Consider the following 11,476-nt stretch of genomic DNA (forward strand, 5'->3'; position numbering starts at 1 on the left):
ACCATCCCTTATCAGAAAGCAGTTTAATGAGCACAGGTAATACCTGTGTAAAAGTTGGATGTAATTACTCTGTGCTTCACCTTTTGTGTGATTTTGTGTTGGCAAGCGTGTCAATCAAGTCACTGTAGAGCCCTCAGATGATGCAAAACGGTGGTCCTTCTTTGATGTTTGTGGAATGTCCGAGTTCTTGGTTGTCAACAACTGGTCACCCTACCTATATGTATGTATATATATATATATATATATATATATATATATATATATATATATATATATATATATATATATAATGCACATATTAATGTATGTTCATGTTAGAATACCTGCATGATGTGGTGGTCACGTCCCCGTTCCCTTTGAGGTTAAGAATATGTTTAGACTTCTCTAGTAGTCTTTGTAATGTACAAACTTCTTCTAAAACACTCAAACAAATATGTTAATAAATAAAGCATCCTTCCGCATTTGTGGTTCATGACAACTCGCAGCCAACAGCAGTTGTTCTCTTCAGCTTCCCTCTGGCCTGTTGTGTTTCATGAACATAGTTCCCATGCCTGGGGAATGTGCTTCGGTGCAGAATGCATTTGTGACCGGCCTCCCCCGCCTTCTCGAAACCTACTGCTGTTTATCTAGTTCTGGGACAGCCTGCTTCTGACCAGGCCTGGGGAGGAAGTGGTTCAGTTTTAGCTCAGGCGGCTACTGGTGAACCCGCCCCCTCATTCCTGGGCCAGGCATGGAAGAAAAGGCAACCGTTTCTAAACAGTTTTCCCATTCCTGGGCAAGGCCAGAGCGGGGGAGACTCTTTGCCACAGCACAGGCAGGGAGCCTGCTCCTCTGCACCATACCGGGGATGAAGCTCTCATTCTCACAGCGCTGACAGGCAAACTGCTCCTCCATAATGGTGTGCACCCTCCGAAATATCGAATCAACAAAATCGATGGGACAGAATATCGAGGACAGAATATTGAAAAAGATATTGACAGGTAAGTCTTGATTTCCTGTACCTTGATTTCCTATACCTATCTCTACATTTGGTGTGGCATATATGTATGTACTTGTGCTGTCCGCATATCCTCCAGGTACGTAAATGTGGAGTTAGTATAGTAAATCTATACTTCCATTTAAGTACTTAACATTCAGTATTTTGTCCCTCGATATTCTGTCCTCGATAATAGTATGATATGATGTTGTTGGTGCCGATAATCAGTAGTACAATCATCCATAATTCCTTGGGAGGAAGTGGTCAGTTCTAACAGTAGAAGCGGCGAGGCTTCCCCTCAGCCGTGCCTAGGAGGCAAGTGGCTCGTTTCCACTGCCTAGACACCCAACCTGCTTCATGACCATGCCAGTTGAGGAAGTGATCTGCATAACACGGCCATTCTCATTCCTGGACAGAAATCAGCCGTCTTTGCTGATCGATGATTCTTCTGATTGAAAAGCATTCATTGTCATCTACTGATCCAGTAATTGACATAGTTACCAAGAATCCCATTGGTGGCATTTTTAGTCAGACCTCGGTTTTTAGGCAGTTGCTCGTCGCCTCCTTGGACTTGTAGATGGATGGGGTCATCAGGAGGGCCTGGCCTAGGGATGTGGGATTCCTATACCCCAACACATATAGTTTGGGGTCAAGGGCAACAAGTTTTCATGTTTATTTTGTCCTTGGGGCAAGTAGGCCCACCCACCTGCAGCACAAACCCTTTGGCTGCCAGCTTATAGAGAAGGGAACTGTCTGCAGTTGAGGTAATATGTGTGTCCATATGTTAATGCTGTTCGAACTTGTATTTATGGTTCATTCACGAAAAGCCTTCATTATTCGGGAGAGCACTGTCAATAAATGTTTTAAGGTCACACCGCATAACTGACAGTTGTTCCAGTAAAAACAAAAAAAAGAACACCCAGAACGCCCTATATAGATGTTTGCAGAAGCTTGTAAGGCTTGTAAGAAAGAGTGATGATTCTTTACTTTCAAGATAAAAAGTTCGGGAAAAAATGCAAGCAGGAAAAAGAATGTTTCACTGATATGAAATTTTAGGTGCTATTTCTTTAAAGCATCATTTAGTAAACTGTGTTGATGCATACTAGTATTTCCCAAAAATATACCTAATGGAAAATCAGTGCAACCATTCTCAACAAGATTATGGAAATCATGAAAATAAACAAGCACTAGCAAAGCCAACTGATCCAACATTTTTTGGGAGGCTTTTGGTTTTGTCAATGTGTGTCTTATTTTTACATGGTTTTTGTAATACTTTATTGTTGTGGGAGCTGCCACGCCCTCACCGTTGTAACAAACACTGACAAAAAGAAAAAAAAGGTTTAGTCTCAAAAAGCACACATTGCCACCAGTGGCATAACAAAGGCCCCACAGCCCCCTTCCATGGGGACCCCCTCAGCACAGCACCTGCCCTGAGTGAGTCAAAGGGGCACCTCCATGTTCTCTGCAGAGGGGTGGTCTCGAGTTTCATTATGCCACTGATTGCCACAGTAGTTCCTGGCACTGAACAAAACTACTTTGTGTGCCAATATGCTCCTTGTGGAAGAGCAGAATGCCATCACTCACAGTAAAGCCAGCCGATAGTTCGTGAGAGAAATAGAAGTTTAATAAAAACAAAATGTCTTTGTTAACACCAGACCTAATAAGGGACCCGATTTTTAAAGAAAGTCACAAAAGTGCACCCATGGTATATGTCTTTGAATTAGTGGCTCTCATGAATTCACAAGAACTTACAGAAGTAGACCAGGAAATTGTACTTTTAGAAAATATTTGTGAACTGTATTTTAGCACGAACAAATATGCATTTGTAGATTTGGTTGCTCAGGTGAAAATCCATTTGGCGTTTACAAGTTCACTTTTCCTCCAACTACTTTTTTCCCCAACCCTGGAAGAACTTCTACTTCTGCCATTGTCAGGAGTAAATTTCCAACCTTTCTCATTATACGAAAAGATTAGAGAAGAGCTGGTAAAAATCTTTAAAACATGCAAGTTAGTAGGTGTGCCGACTCAAAGGCATTCCAGGCCAGGAACTATTGCTTACTGCTTCCTCAAGCCCCAATATGTAGGTCTGCGGAAAGGTGGCAAAATAAGGAAATTGTTATAGTAGGGATTGAAATTGCAAGTATTCAAGCCCTAGTATAGTAGTAGTAGCCATGGCATAATCAGAGAGGCTATTACCAGAGCTCTTACATAATGAGATTACTGCCATAATTTGTCACTGTACTACATGGCACCAAAGGGACAAGTAGATTTGTTTACAGGGCAAGTAGATTTAAAAGCAACCGGTCCCATGGACAAGTAGTTATTTTCTTAAATTCCACACCCTTGGCCTGGCCCCTTATTATGTAAAAGGTGCATTGCCCATTTTTGCACCATGGAGCTCCGTTAGGCAGGGGCCATTTGATGCATAATGCCCTTGGGGTGGATCGGGCATGTGATTCCACTTTCTGTGGCCCTGGGGTACCATGGTATTACAAAAGGGCTGCAGATGCTTGTGTGCCCCTTTCTGTAATACTGATAGTGCTGGTGCCCATGTAGCACCAGAGATGTTTTAATGCACTTGCCCACAGAGCCGGCTCCAGGGCGGTGCAACTGGTGCCACCGCACCGGGTGCTGACTTTGGGTGGGGGCGCTCTGTTTGCAGGTATATTATTTTTTTTAAAGCTGCTGCTGTGGCTGGTTCTAGGGTAGTGCGACCGGTGCCACCGTACCGGATGCTGACTTTGGGTGGGGGCGCCATGTTTGCAGGTATATTATTGTTTTAAAAACACCTGCTGAGGCGTTCCTTGCCTCCAGCAATTTTCAGGCAATAATACAGATGTCAAGATAACTCTGCTGATTAATGTTCTGCCTGGAGAGAAATTTCTCTGGTGGAAGTTTTAAGGTAGCGCAGGGGGTTAATATGCTTGCTGTAAAGAAGGTGTACCATGCAGATCACAAAGTGCATTTAATGCAAATAGGTCAGCGGGTTACTACTTGTGTCTGAGAAGTCATTTTGGGACTTGCTGTTTATAAGTCAAAATCCTAATATAGAACAGTGAGCTATTAACTGTTACCAAAGAAATGCATGCATACTGCAAGGCATAAATTAGAGCTTTATGATTTTTTTCTCTGCCTTTCATTATCCTAATGTTAGAAAAATGGTTCATTTGGGTAGAAATCAATTCTTAATAAAGGATCCCAATCATGATGTTACAGTTTAAATTCTGAGAGTGTGCTCGGACTAAGCACTCTTAAACTATGCAGCCTACTAGTATGGATGATATGTGATTCCTACACCTTGTAGTACTCTATCTTATGTAACATTTCTTATACACTGATTTACACACCAATGATTGATTTCCTCTGTGTAATGTGTGTGCAGTGTAAAGTGCTCTGACATCCTACACTGGTAGTGGAGCTATAAAACGAATTAAGTGCATCTGAGAGAGAGTGGTTATGGAGACTTGAGTGGCTCTGTTAAAGGGTGGCAGTGAGGGAATCTGTGGTGGAGATGGTGAATGGGGGGCGCCAATGAATATTGTTGTAGGAAGCTGGCCTGGGATGTGGTGAGCACCTATGGTGTTATCACCTTATACCAGGTCCAGGTATCCTCTATTAGTGAAGTGTAGGCAGTGTCTAGGAAGCCAGGGCTCTCTAGAGGTAGCTGTGGATGAGCAGCCAAGACATGCAAAGCTTACGCAATACCACTTTAGTCACACAGCACGTACACATATGAAAGAACCACACAGTGTTACAAAAATAAAGGTAACAGAAATACTAGAATACTAATAGGCAGTCCCCCAACTGAAGGAAAGTAAACACACTAAATATATACACAATAGCAATCAGTAAGGAGCATAAAAGAAACATGCATTGGCAAAAATATTAGAAAATAGTGTAGGCCCTAGGGGAGGGCCAAGCCATATACTAAAAAAGTGGAATGCAAGTTACAGTCCCCCACACAAGGATGTGGAATAGTTAAAGAGGAGCTGGGGGAACTAGGAACCCCAAGAGGTGAGTACCAGAGTGACCCCCAGCGACCAGGAGTGCAGAGGTAAGTACCTGGTTTTTCCCCCAAACCAACAGGAGGACTTAGAAGAATGATTGTGCAAGACCCAAACCAGACTGGAAGGACCCAAAGGTAGATTCTGGCAGAAGAGGACTGCAAAGGAAGGGGACAAAGTCCAGTTTGTGATGGAGTGTCCGGTCGTGGGAGGAGCCACTACCCACCCTTCTGTGGATGCAGGACCAGGTCAACGGAGGATCAAGAAGACCAGCTGTGCAGCGCAGGAGTATCAGGAGTTCCTGAAGTGATGCAGATGGTGTCCCACATTGGCTGTCGGGTTGCAGTTGGTCAGTGCTGCAGGAAAACCACCAATAAGCCTCTGCAAATACAGAAGAAGAAAAAGAAGTGTTGCAAGGCTGAATAGGACCAGTAAGGCCCAGGGGACTCAACCCAAGGCGGGAAGTCCGGGGTGACCATCAGCAGTCGGGAGAGTCACCAGAAGAGGATGCGGCCCCCACAGGCAACCCACTAGCAGCAGGCACAGCAAGTTGCAGTAAGGCCCACTCAGTACACCTGAAGAGGAGTCCCACGTCGCTGGAGCAGCAGAGAGGAGACTGTGTTTGGCAGAAAAACGTGCTGGGGGCCTGGGCTACACAAAGCCTGAAGTTCCCTTGGAGCAGGAGCAAACAAGCCTTGGTAGCTAAAAGAGTAGTGTTACACAAGGGTACTGTCCTGGAAAGAGAGACAAGGGCTTACCATCTCCCAAGTTGGACAGCTGACAGAAAGAACCAAGGGGACCACTCCCCTGTGATGCAGAGTCCATTTCTTCTGGAGAAGAGCAGGTCCACACAGCCAGTTGTTGTTGCAATTGGTGCCTGCAGATGCAGGAGAGTGAATCCTTCACTCCAAGGGAGATTCTGTCTTACTTCTTGGTACAGGCTGGAGTCTTGTCACCCTCAGAGGAGCACAGCTGGGAAAATGTTGCAGTTGCTGGAAGGAGCTGGAGAAACAATGCTGCAAAGGGGAGTCATCACTGGAGTTGGAGATTGTCGGTTCCTGAAGAGTTCAGTTGCGGTTCCAGTGGCCAGAAAGTAAAGTTAACGATGCAGAGGAGTCCTGGTGGAATCTTGCACACTGAATCTGAAGAACCACCCAAGAGGGAAACCCTAAATAGCCCACATAGGGGGATTGGTCACCTAATAAGGTTACCACCTATCAGGAGGGGGCTGTTATGTCCATTGCCTGACCTGGCCACTCGTTTGCTCCCAGGGGCTTCTGCCCCTCTCGAATTCAAGATAGCAGAATCAAGTGGCCACCAGGAGGGGCTCTGGGCACCACCCCTGTGGTGATGCTGGTTAGGGGAGTGGTCACTCCCCTTTCCTTGGCCCAGTTTCGTGCCAGAGCAGGGACCAGGGTTCCCTGGACTGGTGAAAACCAGTTTATGCGAGGAGGGCACCAAATGTGCCCTTAAAAGCATACCGGTGCCTGGGGGAGGCCGCCCCTCCCAAGCCATGTAACCAGGGCCGGCTTTAGGGCGTTGCAAGCGGTGCGGCCGCACTGGGTGCTGACCTGGATCGGGGGCGCTTTGGTTAGCAATAACTTATTAAACTTGCAGTTTAAATGCACCTGCTTAAAAGTTCCTTCTGCGTCCAGCCATCAGGAAGCAATTAAAATGTCAAGATACCCCATGTGATTAATGTTCCTGCTAGGGAGAGAAATTGGAGTTTTGTCTAGCGGCAGCTTTGACTCATCAAAAAGTAGCGTAGAGGGTTAATATGCATGCTGCAAAAACACGGACTTTATTTTATGTGGATAGCTGCGTGGAATAGTAAAGCCAGCCTTTGCAAGCGCTTTAAAACAAATTAATGTATGTGAAAGGGGGGCTATGGAAAGATGATGGGTACATAAGCCAGGTGGTAATGAGGGAGTCCAAGGATGTGGTCGTGGGGTGGGGTTGGGGGGCAAAAAAGACTGTTGCACAGGGAACCACCAGCGCTAAAGCTGGCCCTGCAAGTAACACCTATTTCCAAGGGGAGAGGGTGTTGCATCCTTCTCCCGCAGGAAATCTGTTGTTCTGCCTTCCCCTGGGTGAGCTCGTCAAGCAGCAGGACAGAAATCTGTCTGTGGGGTGGCAGCAGCCCAGGCGGCCCGGAAAACCCCAGAAGACTGGTAGAAGCAATATTGGAGGTCCTCTAAGGAGCCCCCAAAGTGCATGGAATTGTACAACCAGTACTGGCAACAGCACTGGGGTATGATTCTGACATGTTTGATGCCAAACATCCCCAGATTCGGAGTTAACATTATGTAGCTGGACACAGGTAGTGTCCTGTTTCTAGTACATAGGTAAAATGGCTTTCCCGCACTTAAGAAGTCCAATGCAATGGCCCTTAGGAGGCACACAATATTAGGCAAACAAAGAAGAAGTATATGGAAGGTCACTTGATGCCAGTTCTTTTCAAGGTAATAGGCAACCGTCTATGGCTCTACCAGTAGAAAAGTGACAAAGTGTCCTAACAATCAACAAATTTCCAAGGGAACATAGGGGGGAAATAACAAAATTTTATTTACTTTTAAGGGTAGAATAAATCATAATGCCAGCCCTAGGAGGGCAAGGGTGTGGTAAAATAAGGGTCTACCACTCTGCTATTATTTACGTAGAAGTGAGGCATTTAAGTGACTTCATCAAGTCTTAATGTCAGTTGACTCAAGAGGGTCTTTAGAGTAGGGTGATCCCTTTGAGGAACAGGTCACTTTATCCAATGCTCCTTGCTTGCGTTCCAATCGCGCTCTCCTAAGATCCATCTCTACGTACCAGTCATTCCCCACTGGTTCTTGGTTACATAATAATCACTCCTCCAATGCTTACTGTATAGTTCATCACTCGCTCCAATGCTTCTTCTCAAATATTGTTCAATCCCCCCAATGCTCCTTGTCTACATATCAATATTTCTCTGCTTGTTGTCTATGTATCGATCAGCCTTTCCAATGCATACTGCCTACATATCAGACACTCCCTCCAGTGCTCCATCTCTATGTACCAATCACTCCCTCTAATTCTCCCTCCCTGTGTACCAATCATTGCCTCCCACTTTCTGTCTCTGTGTATGCATCACTTCCATCAATGTCACATGTCCACATACTCATCCCCCCTCTAATGCTTCTTCTCCATGTACTGATCAGTCACTTTCACGGTCCGTGTCTATGTATCTCTCTCCATTGCACTTCTTTTCCAGGCATGGTAGATTTCAGAATATCTCACTTTATGAAGCAGACTCGGTACCGCTGTTGGAGCTTACGCTATCCAGAGCTTGCCACTAGTCTTCAGAAGTGTGGTAAAAATAATACACACTGGTTTGATGTGAGTCAGCAACCGACAGGCAACTCCGCCCTGTGCATCCTGGCATCCGTCCTGTTTTTTATCTGTAGAATCATACATTAGTTTCCACATGCTTTGTTTGAGCAAGCCCAGGATAGTTGCAGCACCATGACTTCACCTCTTTCTCCACAGGTTTCATGTTGTGAAGTGATCAAGTGCAGCTCATTGTATTTGGGGAAATAATCCATCTCATGTAGCAGTATCGGAAGGTTGCTTGGAGAAAGATTGTGCTCACAGGCCCACGTGCCTTGGTCATCGCTGTAGACACGGGTTGACACATCTCTGCGTTGTTTGGGGTGTGTCAGTGCTAATGTGCCATTTGTTGCAAGAGTTTGGTTCTGCCCTACCAGGCCTTTGATAATGTGTGCACTCATTCAAAATTAGAATAGGAGACAGGCAGAAGTGAGGGCAGGTTAGAAAGACAGATAACCTGTGAAAGGTTGGCAGACCTTGAGCTTTGGAGATGGCTTAAATGGATATGAAAGACCAAATCATATGCTTGTTTTGTTTTTCACCATCCAATGACCTCCCAAAATATCAAAAATACAAAATCATTGTCAAGAGGTGGGCAAAAAATCTTAAAATGCTCCGCATTTGTAGTTGAAGGCAGACATGCTGGATTGGAGAAGTCACATTTTCTGAAGGTGGGACTTCCTGTATCACCACCCCATCACACACATTTCCTTCCTTGGCAAAATCTCAGAAGAAACACTTACGAACCAATGGAAACCCCACAGTGACCTCAACAACATATCCTATTTGTATCAGTTGGGTTTCCAACCTGAACGCAGCACTTAAGCAGCCTTGATTGACGGATTCAGTGATGGATTCCACATCACCGACTGTCAGGACCCTTGGTACTCATGCTGCCTTTTCAAATGAACTCTAGGGCCAGAATTATACATAGGGTGCACTGTGCCAGCTTGCATCACAGTTTACCCTTCAAAAGGTGCATCTGGCGCAGACTTGGATAGTGCACCCTATTATCATGAATGTGCTGCCCCAGGTCAACTGGGAGATAATTCTGACGGCTTCTTTCCCCAGGCTTCAGGAATCCTCTTTGGAAAGGTAACGTGATATAACTGATGTCAATAGGCGATGCTGAATTTCTATTTGTCAAATACTAATACTTCAAAAAGGCTGCACTGTTCTCTGTTATTTTGGTGGCCGAGAGTTGATGCATTCATTTCCACTTATGCTCATGGGGCGCTTTGTGTTTTTGGGAGTATGATGGGCTAACTCTCCTAAGGGCAGGGGCTGCTACTACTACCTTCTTGACACAACTTCAGTGCATTTCAGAAGGGCTGCTGTTCGGTATTCTGTCCATGCATTGCGTAGCATTCCTTCCTGGCACCAACTCCAGAGCTAAGGTCTTTCTTACCTGACTTGTTTTTTTAGCAAGATGTGTGAGGAAATCACTGGGGGCTGGTCATCCCAGCTGTCGCTTTTCCTTTTTTGAGAGACTTTTAGAAGAACAGCAGTCAACAAAACTACTGATTTCTGTTTAAATAACCAAGGACACACATTTTATGGCTTAACAACGTTTAAAGGCAACACCCACATTGTTAATCCTGTCCTACCCCTAACAAGCATGAATTATAGGGTTGCAAGGGGTATACAGACCCATAAAAACTGGCCCCAGTGCCCACATGTCTCACCGGTGGACTGGTCCTCTTTCCTCAGACAGGCGCACTGCTACAAACCAGTCCACAAAGTGTTCTGAGGCGTGAGAACAAATGTTGAATAAGTATCTTGTTCTTTTGAGTAGATGCACGTCAGATGACTGATAATCAAGTATTCGCTGTATGCCTTGCAGGCCAAAAGCTCCCATCCAGTCAGAGTGGACGCAGCCTTTTATTCTGCTTAGGTCAGTTTATGGAGTAAGTACACATTGCTGAAATGCGTGTGCCACGCAGGCCACAGGTCCGCTTTCTGTCAGAGATGAGTCTGCCTTTCATCTTTCGTTTGCTGAATTATTGAGGATAACTATGCTAGGTACTGTGTTTATTTAGCATGCTTTGAAGGGGCAGCTCTGTGTCAACAAGTGCTGTGCAAATATATATCCACTAATTGTTAAAAGCAAATGGCCCAACCCTGGGAATAGGACGCTTAAGCACCCCTCCCAAGAGTGTTCTTCTTTTTAGAACAGACAGGTCAGGTACGGGATAAAAAAACGATTTAATGCAAGTTTTTCGTTGTTTTCGTTTCCTTGCGATCGATTCTTCTCCGTTGTTTTGCTTTGCGGCGCTGAATATCGCAGTCCTACAAATGTGATGTGTCGTGCGGGACGTTGCGTCATCGTGGGCCTCGTAGAGAGGACGAAATCGAGATGAGCATAAGGCTCACTCAGGATAAACAGCCCACGCCAACCAATTGCGAGAAGCAGGTTGCCAGGGAAGGCACATGCTGGGAAGGGAAGAGCTCGTCGTCTCCATGGGAACAGCGACAAGCGTGCTCTCCCCAAAACCAGGCCCAGCAGCACGCAGCTGCGTCTTAGTTACACAGGCCGCGTGGTTGAGAGAAAAGGAGGAGGCCGCCCACCAGTTGAACCAGCTCCAATTTTAGCTTGACTGCTTTGGCTGGTGAAGCAGAGGGGAGGGCGATGAGGCCAGGAAGAGCCCCGTGGAAGGCTGTAATCTGGCAAGTACCTTAGTGTGAGAAAGGAAACTATTAGCAAAAATCTCTATTTGAGGTGACATGGGCCACATGCGTTTCTGGGCCTCATTGCCACTTCACCTGCTGCACTTTGCTACGCATTGCTGCAAAGCGTGACACCTGCTCCTCGCCATTCACTAACAACAGCCACCAAAACATTGGTGGAAATTCCTGTTGAGTTAAAGACGGTTCGTAGTAGATCCAGTTGGTAAATTACGTTTTTTTTTTTTTACATTTATTGAGTTTTAATCCCTGTAGGAGATGTTTCATAGTGCTCCGATTCTGGTTTCAACCTGGTACAAACCAAGAATTGACAAGTTATGTTTGCAAGGCTCAATGGTTAGAGCGGCAGACCCTGATACAGAAATCTGGCCCAGAACCAGGGTTCAATTCCCACCTCGCTGGGTCTTGGGCTCAACTTCCTCAGACCTGATAATTCTCGCATCGGTGCCTAATCTAATTC

This window comes from Pleurodeles waltl, chromosome 4_2 (genome assembly GCF_031143425.1).
Source record: "Pleurodeles waltl isolate 20211129_DDA chromosome 4_2, aPleWal1.hap1.20221129, whole genome shotgun sequence".
In the NCBI taxonomy this organism is placed as follows: domain Eukaryota; kingdom Metazoa; phylum Chordata; class Amphibia; order Caudata; family Salamandridae; genus Pleurodeles; species Pleurodeles waltl.